Genomic DNA, 15,359 nt, shown 5'->3' with positions numbered 1-15,359 from the left:
TGCACCAGAAACAATTTCATTTTGGAAAAATCAGAGCCTTTTCATCTCAATAAGGCTGACATGTTCATTTAAACTTTAGCATCTGCATTTTATAATGCAACACACAGCACAATGCAATAGAATAGTCATAATGATGACAGCAAAACAACCATTTTGACCCATTGGAGGGAAATTTTTTGACTGTTGCAAAATGTGCCCCTGAAACATTGAAGAGAATTTATCTTCTCCTGCAAGAGTTTTAGATTTTGTTAACTGCACATTTCCTCAGGGGAAGCTGTTCCTTCAGAAAAAAATGAAACCAGCTCTGCTATTAGAAAGACACTTCCAAAATGGTCTCTCATCCCCTTCTTATTTGAATAGATAATAATTAATACTAATAATAACAATAATAATAATAAAAAATCCCAGCTGAAAGTCTCTGAATCATTATCCACTTAGGAAAATTGTACAAATCTAGAGATTTTTAAAGGGCACTGTTAAGATTAGTTGCTTTTGTGCTCTGTTAGAGTACATACATTAGAGGCCAGATTCACAAAGGTCTGTAATGGGAGCAAATCTCCAAAAGCACATGAACTCTAGGGCAGAAGCAGGTATTATGCACACACAGGATTTTCATAAGGGCTAGGGAAACGTGTATTTAGCAGCATGTTGTATGGATGTGAGACATGGGTGATAATGAAAGATTTGAAGAGAAGGATATTGGCATTCAAGAGGAGTTGTTATAGAAAGATCCTGAGAATAGGATGGATGCAGAAGGTCACCAACAAGGGATTATACAGGAAGATACAGCCAAAAGAGAACCTACTGTAGAAGGCTATAGAATGGAAGTTACAGCAATTTGGGCATAACTGCAGAATGAATGACAAAGTAAAAGTTAAGACCCTGGTATTCAGCATAATGGATGGTCCGAATAGGAGAGGCAGAGGCCCCACAGAGAATGGGTAGATGATATAGTAGATTGGTGCGGAGCTCGTCTACAGAAATTAAGCCACTCCGCACTGGACAGGGAAAGATGGAAGGAAATAGTGAAGGAGGCATTGGACACCAACGGGCATTGAGCCCATGGTTGTTGATGGTGATGAGATATACCAGAGGAGGGTCAGGGAAGTAGGAGGGATCACACTGAAATGTACTGACTACTTTCTCCAGAAAGGGGTGGTGCGTTGTCACTTTCAGACTGGATCTGACTAGTAAAAGTCAGCAGAAACAATCAAATAGGGGTTAACTCAGCTAGTGATGGCTGGACTGGCCACACCCAGCTAGAAGAGCCAGTAGCTGCGCAGAGTGGTAACCCCAGTGGAGGTTAGGAAGTTTGCAGGCCTCCTGCTCTATTCACCCCCACACCCTTGATGACGACATGTGACCGAAGTAGAGAGTGAAGTAGCCCAGACACAATGGGCAGCGCTGGAGTCTGGCACACAGACTCCACTTTTCATTTCGGGTCTGTGCAGCTTACACCGCAAAGCTGAGCATGCTCAGACTTTAGGGCTCTCTCCCCAGACCTCACTTTTGTCATGCCTGCCTGCGCCCTTCAAGCCTTTGAGAACAGCCATCACGCTAGGGGAGTGGAATGCCGGCAGCTGCTGGGGCCAATGCAGAGAACCATGCAGCCACCAGCACCATTGCTGTCTTGAAAATCTAATCCCATAAATAATGACATTGGGGTCACTAAAAGAGATGAGGCAGACTGCAGTTAAACCCCACACAGGAAGTGACAATGATTTTGGCTTCTTCTTTGAGTGTCAACTTGCTACTTGCTTGGTTCCCCCATCACTAACAAGCAGCCGTTGTCACCTCCCTGGCCTGTAAAGTTAATCTGGCTGTTTTACCATTGAAATCATGCAAATATGTGATAGTTATTGCACCCAATCACCATAAGAAATCATCAGGTTTCCTATCTCAAAACTCCTGCCTGACCTTGCACATCTGCTCATTTACATAATTAGGCTCTTTTTGCCTATTCACACATGGCTAATGGTCCCTCACTGAGCTGCGGAACACATAAATGGTTCTATTTCCACCCCATGCCTTACTGATAAGCATTTCCAACTACAGCAAAATGATCTCAAAGGCTCCCCTCCTTTGCCTGCTGCTTTTCTGGATTCAGGGTAAGAACAGACAGGTGCCAATAATGTTGGTAAGAAACGTGGTAAATCATAAGACAGAGGCCCGTGGTTTGTATTGTGATATGCTGTATTCAGGTATATTTTTTAATTTATTTCTACTGTTTGCTTTACTAGTGTTTAAATGTGGAGATTTGAATAATGTCAACATCACTGTCCCATTTATCCGACACCAGACCTGCCAATTTTTATTCTTTCTCTCCAGACTCCAGTGGACAGATCGTACTGACTCAGACTCCAGAATCCCTGGCAGTATCTCCAGGAGACACAGTCACTATCCGCTGCAAAGCCAGTTCCAGCGCTTATAGCTACATGGCCTGGTACCAACAGAAATCAGGACAAGCTCCTAAGCTCCTTATCTATAGCACATCAACCCGTCCTTCTGGGGTCCCAGACCGGTTCAGCGGCAGTGGGTCAGGCACTGACTTCACATTCACCATCAGCAGGGTTGAAGCGGACGATGCCGGAGATTATTACTGTCAGCAGCATTACAGCTACCCTCTCACACAGTGATACAGACCAGCACAAAAACCTGCCTGCTCTATGAAGCATGATGGCTAGCAGATGGCAGTGCACACGAGTAGCACAAGAATTTCATTTTCAAATGTTCTGCCAAAAGAAAAATAAGTGGATGACTCCTCCCAACCACTAACAATCTAAAACACTAGTGTTGTATTGCGAGCCCGAGAGGTTAGCTATGCAGTGAAGTTTCGTTATAGCATGAGTATAGTGTCATTAGTGAAATTCTACAAGACATTCCATCTTTTCTTAAGTCCAACATTAACTGAATTTTTCTGGGTTTAAAATCCTTCGTCATTGGATCATGATAACATTCCTGCTACCAGGCCTGGCCAAAGAGTTTGTGGCACCCACGGCAGCATATTGTGGTTGGCTGCACCGCATGGCCAAGTGGCTCTCAGCCAGGGCAGCAAATGAGCAGCCGGGTGGCGGGCAGTGCAAGGCCCTGACATCATGGGGCCCAAGGCAAGTGCTTTTCTCACCTTGCCCTAAGCCCATGCCTGCCTGCTACGGATTTTATCATAAATGACTAACACGTTCTCAGTGTTAACTTCATCTAATTGGTGGGCTGCTGGTGGGGAATCCAAAGGTGTCTTGCATTCCAGAGCAAGAACTTCTTCTTGGCCTGTTGTGAAGGGGTCATGCAAATGCTGCTCGTTGTGACCAGCAAGCAGCAGGTTTGTGATTAAGCTGGTACACTATATGGGCTGCATTGGGCAGGTGTGGGACAACGCCGACGCTACGTCTTCAGAAGAGGAAATGGAAATGGAAAACTCATTAGCATATGCTGCACTCTCATTTGCATATTCTCTTCTGATCCTTTTTCCCCAAAGAGGTTTTTGTGCAAAAAAACACTGTGTGGACAGAGACGTTTGGCACAAAAAAAGAACCCTTATTTCTCATTTTTTGGGCTCCCCTAAGAGGTCTCTGTGGTTGAAACTTGACTGCAGTATCAACTGCCCATTGAGATGCAGCAGATCATACAATGCTGCACTCCCCAGGAAACCGTGTTCACATCTGCTTGCTTGGGCACTCCTTGCATTGATTCAATTGTGTGAGCAATTCTGTCATTGATCACACCAAGGCAGTAGCAAGACAGACCTGCTGGGTAATTGAAATCTCTATTCCTGCAGTACTCTATTTCCTATTATCCAGCTAAGAACATAAGAACAGCCACACTGAGTCAGACCAAAGGTCCATCTAGCCTAGTATCCTCCCTTCCAACAGTGGCCAATGCCAGATGCTTCAAAAGAACAGAGCATTTTATAGAGTGGTCCATCCACTCTTCCAGTTCCAGCTTCCAGCAGTCTGAGCTTTTAGAGGCACCAAGAGCATGGGGGGGGGGGGGGGGGAGAGGGGGTTGCATCTCTGATCAGCTTCACTCAGTCAGTGATGCATCTATTCACTATGAAAGTGTCTTGTTCTTTTTAAAATTCAGTTATGCTTTTGGAATTTGCACAGTCATTAGGGACTCTTGTTCCCCAGGTCAATTACAGCCTCAATGTGATTTATTTTTAACTGTGTATCCGACAAAAATGATTCTCGGAATTATCAGTGAATATTTTTCCTCTCATGTTACATGTTCATCCTTCCTCAGAAACCAATGTTGCCTGGTTCAAGAGAGAGAACTAGATTCTACCACTTGCATCAGTGCATGGTTGTTGTGATACTTGCAATCACGCCACACAGATGCAGATGCATCCACCCACCCTTACCAAAAGAACCAACAATTCCCAGTTGGCTCACACTATTGCTTATATACTATAGGGTCTACAGCATTTGTCCTGACACAAGCTAGTCATTTCAAACTGGGCTCTCAAAGGACAATATTAGAAAGTAAAATGGAGAAGTCTAGTCCAACTATTTATCTAATAATGGCCCCTGAGAAGGGGATGAACTATGAATATTAACATCTCCAGAGAGAATTTACATAGATCACCCTCTTTGCATTTTCACACCCGATTGCAGTGTGGTAAATTTATAATCCCTGTTCTGTGCAGTGAGGAAATGGCATTTAATATTTCACTGCAGGGCTCTCAGCTCTCCATCACGCAGAAGAGTCAAGATGATTTCCCACAATCTGCTTTCCTTCGTGATGGTGTTTTTATGGGTTCAGGGTAAGAAAGAACAAAAATCTGACATGTAAACAGGGTCTGGGGGCTTATCTGGAGTGACACAGAATTCCTAATATGTTTAAAACCTAGTAAAGGTAACGAAGTAAAATTTACTGTTCAGAATATTGTGACAGACACAGATTTTCTTTTTGTTTTTAGACTCCAGTGGTGATATTGTGATGACTCAGTCATCAGAATCCCTGTCAGTCAGTGCAGGAGAAAGTGTTACTATCAAGTGCAAAGCCAGTTCGGGTATTAGTAACGACATAGCCTGGTACCAACAGAAATCTGGAAAAGCTCCTAAACTCCTTATCTTTGAAGCCTCTACCTGTGATTCAGGGGACCCAGACCGGTTTAGTGGCAGTGGCTCTTGCACTGATTTCACATTCACCATCAGCAGAGTTGAAGCTGAGGATGCTGGAGATTATTACTATCATCATTACTACAGTACCCCTCTAACTCAGTGATACAGACCAGTACAAAAAACACCCTGTGATGTGCAGAATGCTTTGGGCTGGTCACTTGTTCCACAATGACTGTGTGGAAGGCACAACTAGCTCTTCAAGTTCAGATATGGGTATGCATGGAGTAAAATAACTTCTCTCATCCTTTTATTTATATTTTTGCAACTCATTCCTGATGTTTATGCATCTTCCCCCAGATCTATGATGATCTCATTACAGTGTCAGATTTGATTATATTCAGATCCTGTGTGTAACACTTTAGAAGAGATGATATAAGTAACCATTTTAACAACCAGTCAGTGTCAGAGAGATTATATTGGAAATTATTATGAATAATATAATTTTATCCTATTTTATTTAAAAGCAAATGTTTTGGCCAATCATTCCCAGGGATGTGGTACAGTGACTGACACCCACCTAACCTGTTGAGTCAGCTAACCAACTAAGCTGCTTCTTTAGCATATGGAAATGCAAGCTCATCTGTGGAGGAGAGGGAACTTTCTCTAGAGTGGACAAAGACTGGAATGAACTCCGCCGAGAGCTAAGAATCAGCATTCCCTATGAGCTGTGTGCTTTTGCAGCCACCCAGGAGAAATTTGAGTTCTGCCTAGTTGATTAGCAGAGCCCCCACAACTCAGTTTTATGTTTCTATGGGTGGTGCACATCCACACATGCCTCAATGCCCATAAAATTATTCCACACATGAATTAAACAAATCTGCACATGGATGGGATAGATTAGAGGGAATATTGCTAAAGGACCATTACAATCCTCTCTACCTTCTGCTCCAAGTGCAAGGTACATTGTTTTACCACAAAAACAAGACTCTGAACATTTCTCCCACTGGGGAGAGGCTGACAGAACAAACAATGTGACAGATGTGTCGTGACATTCTTCACGTTCTACTGGAAGATGCTACAGTAATAAGTGCAGTATAAGAAGCTCAGTATAAGAAACTAGACTAGACGACCCCATCACCCTTCCCCTTGTACTCCAACAACGCTGCTGTAGTTGACAGAAAAGGGGAACCCAGAGCCAGGCTGAGTGTGAAGTGCTCTTCAGAAGGGCTGCCCTATTGCTCTTTCCCCCTTAGAGGGGCTGAGGCTGTGATTAGGGTTTTAACACTAAAAGAATGTGAAAGGCCTAAGGCAAGTTTTTTCACACACATCATGGGCTATATTAAGAGATTTGTTTTCAGACAGTCTCAGTGGGTCTCCTGAGTGCTCAGATCTACTCACAGGAGAATAAATCCTCGTTCCAAACTGAGACTCAAAAGGTGGGATTTGAACTACTGAAATGCAGACTGACAAAATTAAAAGGTGACACCTATGTCACAATAAAGAGATGCAGCAGAGCACAGAGTGTCACACTCTCAGGGGGAATGCTCGAACAGCTGTTTGGATTGGCCTTTGATGGATAAATTCTGTGGGCATTTCTTGCAGTAGCCTCTACAAGGAAGACTTCACATTTGAGGACTGGTCCCACAATATCAACCATAACTTGGGGGAATAAAAAGGACACACGAGAAGGCAAAGCAGCAGGGGTAGATGACCATTTCGCGGGGCCCAGGGCAGCACAATTTCGCGGGGGGCCCCCCCTTTGCCACAGCGCATGCGTGGGGCTTCTTGAAGCGCAGGGCCCGGGGGGGCCCCCCCGCTCGCCCTACCCTATATCCGCCCCTGCAAAGCAGCATCAAGCCATATAGCACCAACTCTCTGGGGAGCACTAGGATATCTGCCTGGACACACCATTCGTAAACTAAATTCTGCAGACAACTCTGCCATTGGCCAGTAGATGGCAGTATGTTACATCACTTTGCAGAGTTTGAGATTTCAGGACAGAGGATCAGTTGGATTCAGACTAAGGATGTTAAAATGTGATTTTTTTAAAATACGGGGGCTCTTGTGCATTTCAAAGCCATGGAGGCCGGGATCAGTGGGACTCAGTCCCCCGCTGACCCCAGACTCCATGTTATGAGCTCCCCTACCCCTTTGAAACGCCCATCTCCGTGCGATTCAGAGGGGAGCAGGGGAGCCCAGGCTCAGTTGGGGACACCCCCGCTAACTCCAGGCTCAATGGCAGCTGCCCCTTTGAATTCCCACAGAGGCAGGGTTTTAACGGGGCTGCCCCTTTAAAACCCCGCCTCCACGTGATTCAAAGCGCAGAAGGGGGAGCCCAGGCTCAGCTGGGGACTCCCCATCTGATTCCGGGAAAATGCCATGGGGAGCCTGGGATCAGCTGAGAATCCCCAGCTGACCCCGGGTTCCAGGGCTTCCCCTTTGAATCGCCGCAAAGGAGGGGTTTTACAGGGGCAGCCCGTGGCACAGCTAATCCCTGGATCAGCTGTGCAGCTGCCTCCTATTGGTTTCAAAGTGGCAGGGCCGCTGTGTGGCACTAACACTTTGAAGTACCTCCCCCCCCCCCCCCCCCCCCCCCCCCCCGCTTTGCTGCTTCTGTTTCATACGGTGTGTCTAAACTACATGGCCCCATCGATGAAGCCATGTAGATTAGGCTGATCAGCAGAGGGCAATTAAGCCGCGATTTAAATAATCACGGCTTCATTTAAATTTAAATGGCTGCAGCGCTCTGCCAACCAACTGATGAACAGCTATTTGTCGGCAGATCAGGGCAGTCTGGATGCGCCATGGTCGACAAAGAAGCCTTTGTCGACCCGCGCAGGTATGCCTCATGAAACCAGGTTTACCTCCGCGGGTCAACAAAGGCTTCCTTGTCGACCGTGGCGCATCCAGACTGCCCCGATCTGCCGACAAACAGCTGATCATCAGTTGGTTGGCAGAGTGCAGCAGCCATTTAAATTTAAATGAAGCCGCGATTATTTAAATCGCATCTTAATTGCCCTCTGCCGATCAGCCTAAGCTATATGGCTCCATCAACGGAGCCATGTGGTTTACACACACCCATAGAGGCAGCAAGGAGGGGGAATTGACTAGTCAACATTACTAACCAATAAGCAAATGCTTATCGGATAGTCAACTAGTCTTTAACATTCTTTGTTCAGACAATTTCTTTACTGGTGTGGTCTGATGAAAGAGAAAGAACAATAGTTGAGTGAATGGTCTTCCCTACTTGAAAAAAACATGCCCGTGTGAGCCCCTTAAACTCACAGCTGACTTCTCACCCATATGAGCAGCCCCAGAAAAACAAATGAGATTGCCCATGACACTGGTTGTCATATATCAGGAGCAGAGCTGGACCAAGGCATTTGTGCGCTCCGGGCGCTGGCACCGCCCCCCAAGAGTGTGACGCATGCGTGGCCCTGCCCCTGGGAGTGCGATACATGTGCGGCCCCGCCCTCGGGTGCCCGGTGCATGCATGGCCCTGCCCTGGGCACACGTAGCACACACGGTGCCGCCCCAGCCCGGCCCGGCAGCCCAGGGTGGCGCCCCCTACCATGGGGCATCCTGGGCAGTAGCCCGGTTGGCCCATGCTTTGGGCCAGCTCTGATCAGGAGTATGAGGGGCCCTACACCACTCAACTGTTACAGATAGGCTTGTGTTTAACTATATGGACATCGGCAGCAGTGCACATTGCACTGCTACTGCCTGAAAGAATCTCCACAATGAATAACAAATCCATCACTGAAACCCCCTAAGAGGCACCATGTAGCAGAGAGAAGGGCGGTGAAGGGTGAGGGCGTTGCGCACTGTCTGGTCCGTTCACCACTGTCAGTCAATTTTTCAAACAACAACTGAGTTCCATGTATTGTGAGCAAGAACCTGTTTTTTCAGAGTAAGAACTGAACACTGATAAGAAAGGGATCAGGATTTGTACTGTAACTTTCCCACTTACAGAAATCTGGCCAGAGAGCAGATAATTAAGAGTGGAAGGTCTGAGTCTCGGCAGAGCTCCCCCGTGTGGACTGAAGGCCGTGCTGTGTCCTCTCACAACCCAAACCATGTATTAACTCTCATCAGCCTACACGGTGTGGGTTACCTTTCCCTTCCAACGCCACCATTCAACCCACACTGGGCGCAAGCCCACTGAAAACCTGCAGAAACAAGCTCAGCCAGCTCAAGCACGCACCAGCCCTACTGCCGCCATCTCAACCCTCTGAAAATTAGAGCATAAGGGACTCTTCACTGACTGCACTCTCATCTCCCCTGTGCCCACACCAGCAGCCTTCTCTACATTGGCTACATACCCCAGGAAGTGCTTAATGCAAAAAAAGGAAGTTAAACAAAGCATACTGGGAAACCTCCGACACAATGCAGCTCAAATTCATCCCAGGACTAACGCTGCTCTGTTCTCTGCAGTTACACCAAGGATAGGTTTGGCCTCCTGTGTTCACCTTGCATGGCAGGTTCTACTTCATGAAGGTGAAACACACAGCTGAGATCTTGATGGAGCCCACAGGATTTGGCGCCCCCTACAGGCGATCATTCAGATCTGCAGCAATCCATCCTCACCATCCCCATAAGAGTGGGCTCTACGCTGAGTCAGCCATAGCACGGCTTGCTTTTGCTGTGATGTGGATTGTTTGGGAGATATTTTTAGGGAATGGTGGGAACTAAAACCCCACCAGGAATTCAGCACCACAACTGGCAAGGTTTCCTTGCAGGAAGCTAACAGATGTGCGGCCAGTCTTCTTGTGTCAAGCCCTTAAAACTGCAGTTAGCTATTCTCATGAGAGGTGGAAAAAGAGGGTTTCTGATCAGCCCAAGCAGGGAATGATGGCACCAGAGAACTCTCCAGGTGTGTATTGGTTACCTTGGATTCATATTGCTGGGCTGAAGTTTCCAGGCTACTAAGCTGCAGGAGTGGAATGAGGTCAGAGTCCTGGCCAGTTTGGCATTAATAGGTGGATTAAACCCCCTGCACAGCAATCAGTGAAGTAAGCACCATCATGACAGCATCTGGCCATTCAAAGAGCAGGGAATAAGGAAAGGACATGTTGCTTCATAAGCAAACGACATCAGGAACAGAGCAGAAAACGTTCAGCCCAGAAAAATGTTCTCTCGTATGTAGAAAACAAACTGAAAAAAATAAAATCCCCTGTTGTAATTGTATTTACTTTACAATAAAAGCTACTTTAAATTAAAAGCGACCAGGATGATTTATATATGTACACAAAAATACCCCATGATGTATACATATTATTACATATGTACAAAATGTCCTCCATTGCTCCATTAACCAAGCTTTCTGGAGCAAGACAAGGTTGCAGTGGTCTGGTCAAGTCTGTCATTAAACAATCAAGATTAAAATTTAGAATAGAAATTATGCAAAATGCTATAAATAGCCTCTGGTAAGCAGCTATTCTAGTGTCTCTCCAGCTCAGAACACACTGTGGACTCCAGCCCAGAAATATTCTTTGTGGATTCAGTTGTTCAGAATCTCTCCCCATCTCTCATTCCTGACAAAATCCTTTTGAATAGAGGACACAAGGTAGGAAGTGAGGTTCCAAGAAACCCTTCATGTACCTGAGGAAGAGAGTGCCAGCCAGGAACAGTTTGAGCCCAGCTCTCTCATGCAGTAGGTTGCTTGTTACCAGGAATTCCTTGCAGTGCTGTAGATCGTGCAAGTTTGCTATTCTCCAACTGCTAGAAAGCAGAGTCATAACTTTCCAAAGGGGAACACTTTGTCAGATGGTCTTTAATTTCTTGCATAAAGAAATACTGTGTTATGCAGTTCTGTTTTCATGGGGAGAGAGTAGAGCTAGAAGATAAAAGGATGGCAGGCCAGGCTGCTAAAAGCCTCCCAGACTATGGGTGGAGGATTGGTCTACTTGTATCTACCAACAGCAATAAGATATCCCCTTGAGCATCTTGCCACTCCATTCCTATAAACCAGACATGACCAACAAGGCAGTTCAGACTCCAGTCAAGTCAGAAGTATTTACATGACTCGTTCCTTTTGCAAATTCACACGTGTGTGACACTCCCTTCCTGCCCGGCTGAGTGTGTATAAATGGAGCGGTTTGCATTGCACAGTGCTCTGGCTCGCACTGCGGCTGAGAACTGCCACTATGATCTCCCACACTCAGCTTCTCTGGATACTAGTGTTTTGGATTCAGGGTAAGAAAACACAAGAGACCTCGCTTAATGAACAGCAACAGCAGAGACAATGCAAATATAATCTATTTGTGGTAACAGAGATTTGATTTGTTTCTTTAATAGAGTTAAAATGTAGGGAATATAAAGCTATAACTCTGATTAATAACTCTCAAGTTCCTGTATTTTCTTTTTACATCTAGAGTCCACTGGGCAGAAAGTGCTGACGCAGACTCCAGAATCGCTATCGGTCTCCCCAGGAGACACTGTCACTATCAAATGCAGAGCCAGTGAAAGTGTTAGCACTTACCTATACTGGTACCAGCAGAAATCAGGACAAGCTCCTAAACTCATCATCCACAGCGCCTCCACCCGCCCCTCTGGGATCCCAGACCGGTTCAGTGGCAGTGGGTCTGGGACTGATTTCACTCTTACAATCAGCCGGGTTGAAACTGGAGATGCTGCAGATTATTACTGCCAACAAGGCTATCTCCCTCTCACAGTGATACAGACCGATACAAAAACCTCCCCACGTGTGTACACACTTCTGAGCATTTGTCACAGCTGTACATGCGACTTCACTTTCACAGGTTTCATAACAAACACGAAACAGGAAGTTAATGACACAGCTCTCTGCCATTAGTCCCACCGCCACTTCTAGTCTGGACACAGAGGGCAAAGAGAAAACCTGTAAAGGCTATTGACATCGGCAGAGTGAGCCTTTAAAACCAGAAATTGAAAGGAGGGAAAACCAATAAAAGCAATGTTTGTGCAGCACCTTGCTCCATCACTGGAGCTCGAGGGCACAAGAGCAATATACATAAGATACAGGTTGCAGCTTTATAAACCAGAACTCTCTGGTCCGGCAACATTGGTGGTCCAGGCTGACCAAGGAAGTTCCAAGATCAGAGAGTCCTGGCACACTGCGGAGTGTGGGGGACTAGGTGTATGGCCCAATGGAGGGGGGAATAATGCACAGCCCAGCTGTGCTGGGTTGGGTAAGAGTCGGAAAGCCAGGTGTGCGGCTCAGCTGGGATTTGGGGGGGGAGACAGGAAACCAGGAATGGGGTAGGGCCGGCAGAAGAGGGGTTAGAAATGACCTGCTCCAATCTGGCAAAACCCCTCATCTGGAACCAGTGAGGTCCTGAGGGTGCCAGACCAGGGAGGTCCTACCTGGAGTAATTAAGAAATACAAGCCAGTGTTCCCAGAGAGATCATCTCCCACGTAGGCATAACATAAGTGTTCAAAAGAGCTCAGCACATTGGCTGTCAAGGGCTATGGGGAAGCTGGCCATAAATGTCTCAATAAGACAGGCTGGGTGACCTGTATTAGGTGCCTAAATGGGAGCTTTGCTTTTTTGAAAATCTGCTTCTTTGAGTCTGATCCTCATTAACGGAGGGCTGCTATGGACTTCAACTGGAGTTGGGCCAGACCCTACAGACTGCAGCAAGACACCTTTGTCTGACCAGCCTCAGAACTTCTCCCTGTGGTGAGGTGGACGTAGGATAAATTGAGCTCTAGCTGCCACATTGGGCAGTCTTTGCCTCCCCCTGCTGTGTTCCTTCGGCTGTACTTTCTGGATAAGCCAATCCTCCAATAAGCAGAAGGAACTGCTTCACTAGACACAAATATCAAGGGAGATACCTCCCTTGCCTCCTCACTGGGGTGGGATATCGAGCTGGGGTTTGCCCTGGGCACTCAGTCTTTCCCCTCGCAGATGCTCAGCCTTCTCTGTTTCCTTTGGGGGGAGAAGCATGGCCTCTACTCCTGGGGATGCTTGGTGCCCTGCTGTCATCGAGTCCCCTTCAGTCAACAGGGAAGAGGCTTTAAAAATGTGCTTTCCAAGAAAGGCCCCTAATTGAGTACAGGTGTTTCCAATGAATCTCAGGTAAACCCTTCTCAGCTGATAGGTTGGGGCCTTTAACATTCTAGGGCTTATGTCTCTTCCTTCCCATACTCTCTTGTACCTAGCTGGCCTGACTTGGTCACATGGCACATCTCCAAGCTGCAGTCATCCCCAGGTCAGCGGCAGTGGGTCTGGGACTGATTTCACATTCCAATAAAATCTCCAAGCAGTCAATGCTGGAGATCATTTAATGTCAGCAAAGCTGAGACCAGCCACTGTCACAATGATACAAACCTACACATGACTTTGTGTTTTCCTGTGTTAGTTTGTGTGAGTTGTTCATTGTTTTGCAAATGGTTTCTGAAGACAAGTTTTAGCCTGAGGGTTATATACAAACCAGAGAATTTTCTGGACCACTGAAGGTCAATATTGTCTAGTAGAATTATCATCACTTCCAATGGTTACTAATCTCTTAAAATACATTTTGGGTAAATTAGAGCTAAATAACAGCACAGAACACAGAGCCAGGACTAGTGGCTTTAAAAAAAACTTTATGGAACCACAGGAAACATGCCTACACCCATGAAGAGTACATCTGGCTAACAAAAATCATTCTGGATGATGGATGTTCCAGACCAGAGAGTCCTGGATTAGAGAGGGTTAATCTGTAGTAGGGATACTGATATTGGAATGTTACATCAAAGCAAACACTCCCATCCCTAAATCCTTACTGTTTCTTTTTCTTTCCTTTTATGCACCTGATGAAGTGAGCTGTAACTCACGAAAGCTTATGCCATTGTTAAAATTGTTAATCTTTAAGGGTATGTCTACACAGCAAAATTATTTTGAAATAACAGCCGTTATTTTGAAATAACTTTACTAGCATTTGAAATAGCCAAGCTGCTATTTCAAAATTAATTTGAAATAGCGGAGCGCTTATTTTGAATTTGGTAAACCTCATTCCTTGAGGAATAACGCCAAATTCGAAATAGCTATTTTGAAATAAGTGCTGCGTAGACACTTATTTCAAAATAGGGGGCCTCTAGCCTTCCCAGGGTGCCCTGGTGGCCCCTCCAGCCTCAACCAAGAACACTCCTCTACCTCCCCCCCTCCCTGGAGTCCTTAGGGGTTGACTCTGGCCACAGTGCCTGTGCCAGCTCCAAGCCTTCCAGCCCAGAGCCAGCAGTCATTGCCCCTGACCCAGTGGCCTCAAAACATGAGCCAGCAAGCCACTGGCAGCCAGCCCTCCACTGCTCCCCAGGAGCAGTCTGCCAGCTCCCAGGAGCCTGCCAGGGCCCGGAGTAGGCGGGATCCTTCCTGGTCCAGGGTGGAGATCATGGACCTTAGTCAGGTTTGGGGGGGGGGGGGATACCCCCAATGTCCATGATCTCCGCACTAGACAGAGGAACACGGCCGTCTATGGCAGGATAGCTGCCAGCCTGGCACCAAGGCCACATGCGAACTCCTAGCAGCTTCGCATGAAAGTCAAGTTGGTTCGGTGAGACCTCCAACCCTGAGCTTCACCTCACCCTTCTTCCCCTTGCTTCCCCCTTCCAGATTTCCCCCTCCCCTCTCCCACCCTCTTCTCCCCTCCTTTCTTCAGTCTCACCAGTTTCATCCCCTCCCCCCCCCCCCAGTTTTGTTAAATAGAGTTTGTTTTCATGAAAATACGTGTATTTTATTTTACATCAGGAAGGGGGACTAGGATGGGGTAGGTGGAATGAGGGAGGAATGAGGCACAAGCCCCTAGTGGGGCAGACCAGGGAGGCTCTTAGTGCTCCTCAGGGTGGAAGCTCTCCCACAGGGCCTCCTGGATACTGACAGCCCCCCAATGGCCCTCCCAGATGACAGCCTGAAGTTGCTGTGAGCCTGGCTGCACTTTCATGTCCACAAGAAGCACCAGAGTGCCTGGGGCGGCTCTGGCTCCATCTTGCAGAGTGCTGTCATGTCCCGAGGGAGGGCAATCAGAGCATCCAGAGACAACATGCTTTGCTGTCCCTCATCAAGATAGGAAATCAAGCAGGGAAACATGAGATCTGGTCCGGGTTGGGGGGGGGGGGGTCCCCTTTAAGCACAGGCCTCAGATAGCCTCAGGCAGCAACCACACAATGTAACTCCTGACCTGATGCCCTGCCAGACCTGGTTCCTTAAAAACTATTCAGCATTAACTCTGTGTGGACACGCTATTTCAAAATGGCAAAATGCTATTTCGGAATGCATTGTGTGTGTAGATGTGTTATTTCAAAATAACTTATTTCGAATTAACTATTTTGAAATAAGA

At 46.7% G+C, this 15,359-nt stretch overlaps 1 long non-coding RNA gene across 1 annotated transcript in view; it reads right to left on the bottom strand.

Annotated features, from left to right (window-relative positions):
- Positions 1-15,359, bottom strand: part of LOC142829701 (uncharacterized) — a 127,241-nt gene that overhangs the window by 98,556 nt on the left and 13,326 nt on the right. The gene's annotated exons all lie outside the window — the stretch shown is intronic.

Source organism: Pelodiscus sinensis, chromosome 5 (genome assembly GCF_049634645.1).
Source record: "Pelodiscus sinensis isolate JC-2024 chromosome 5, ASM4963464v1, whole genome shotgun sequence".
Lineage (NCBI taxonomy): Eukaryota > Metazoa > Chordata > Testudines > Trionychidae > Pelodiscus > Pelodiscus sinensis.
This window is presented reverse-complemented; position numbering and strand designations above follow the sequence as displayed.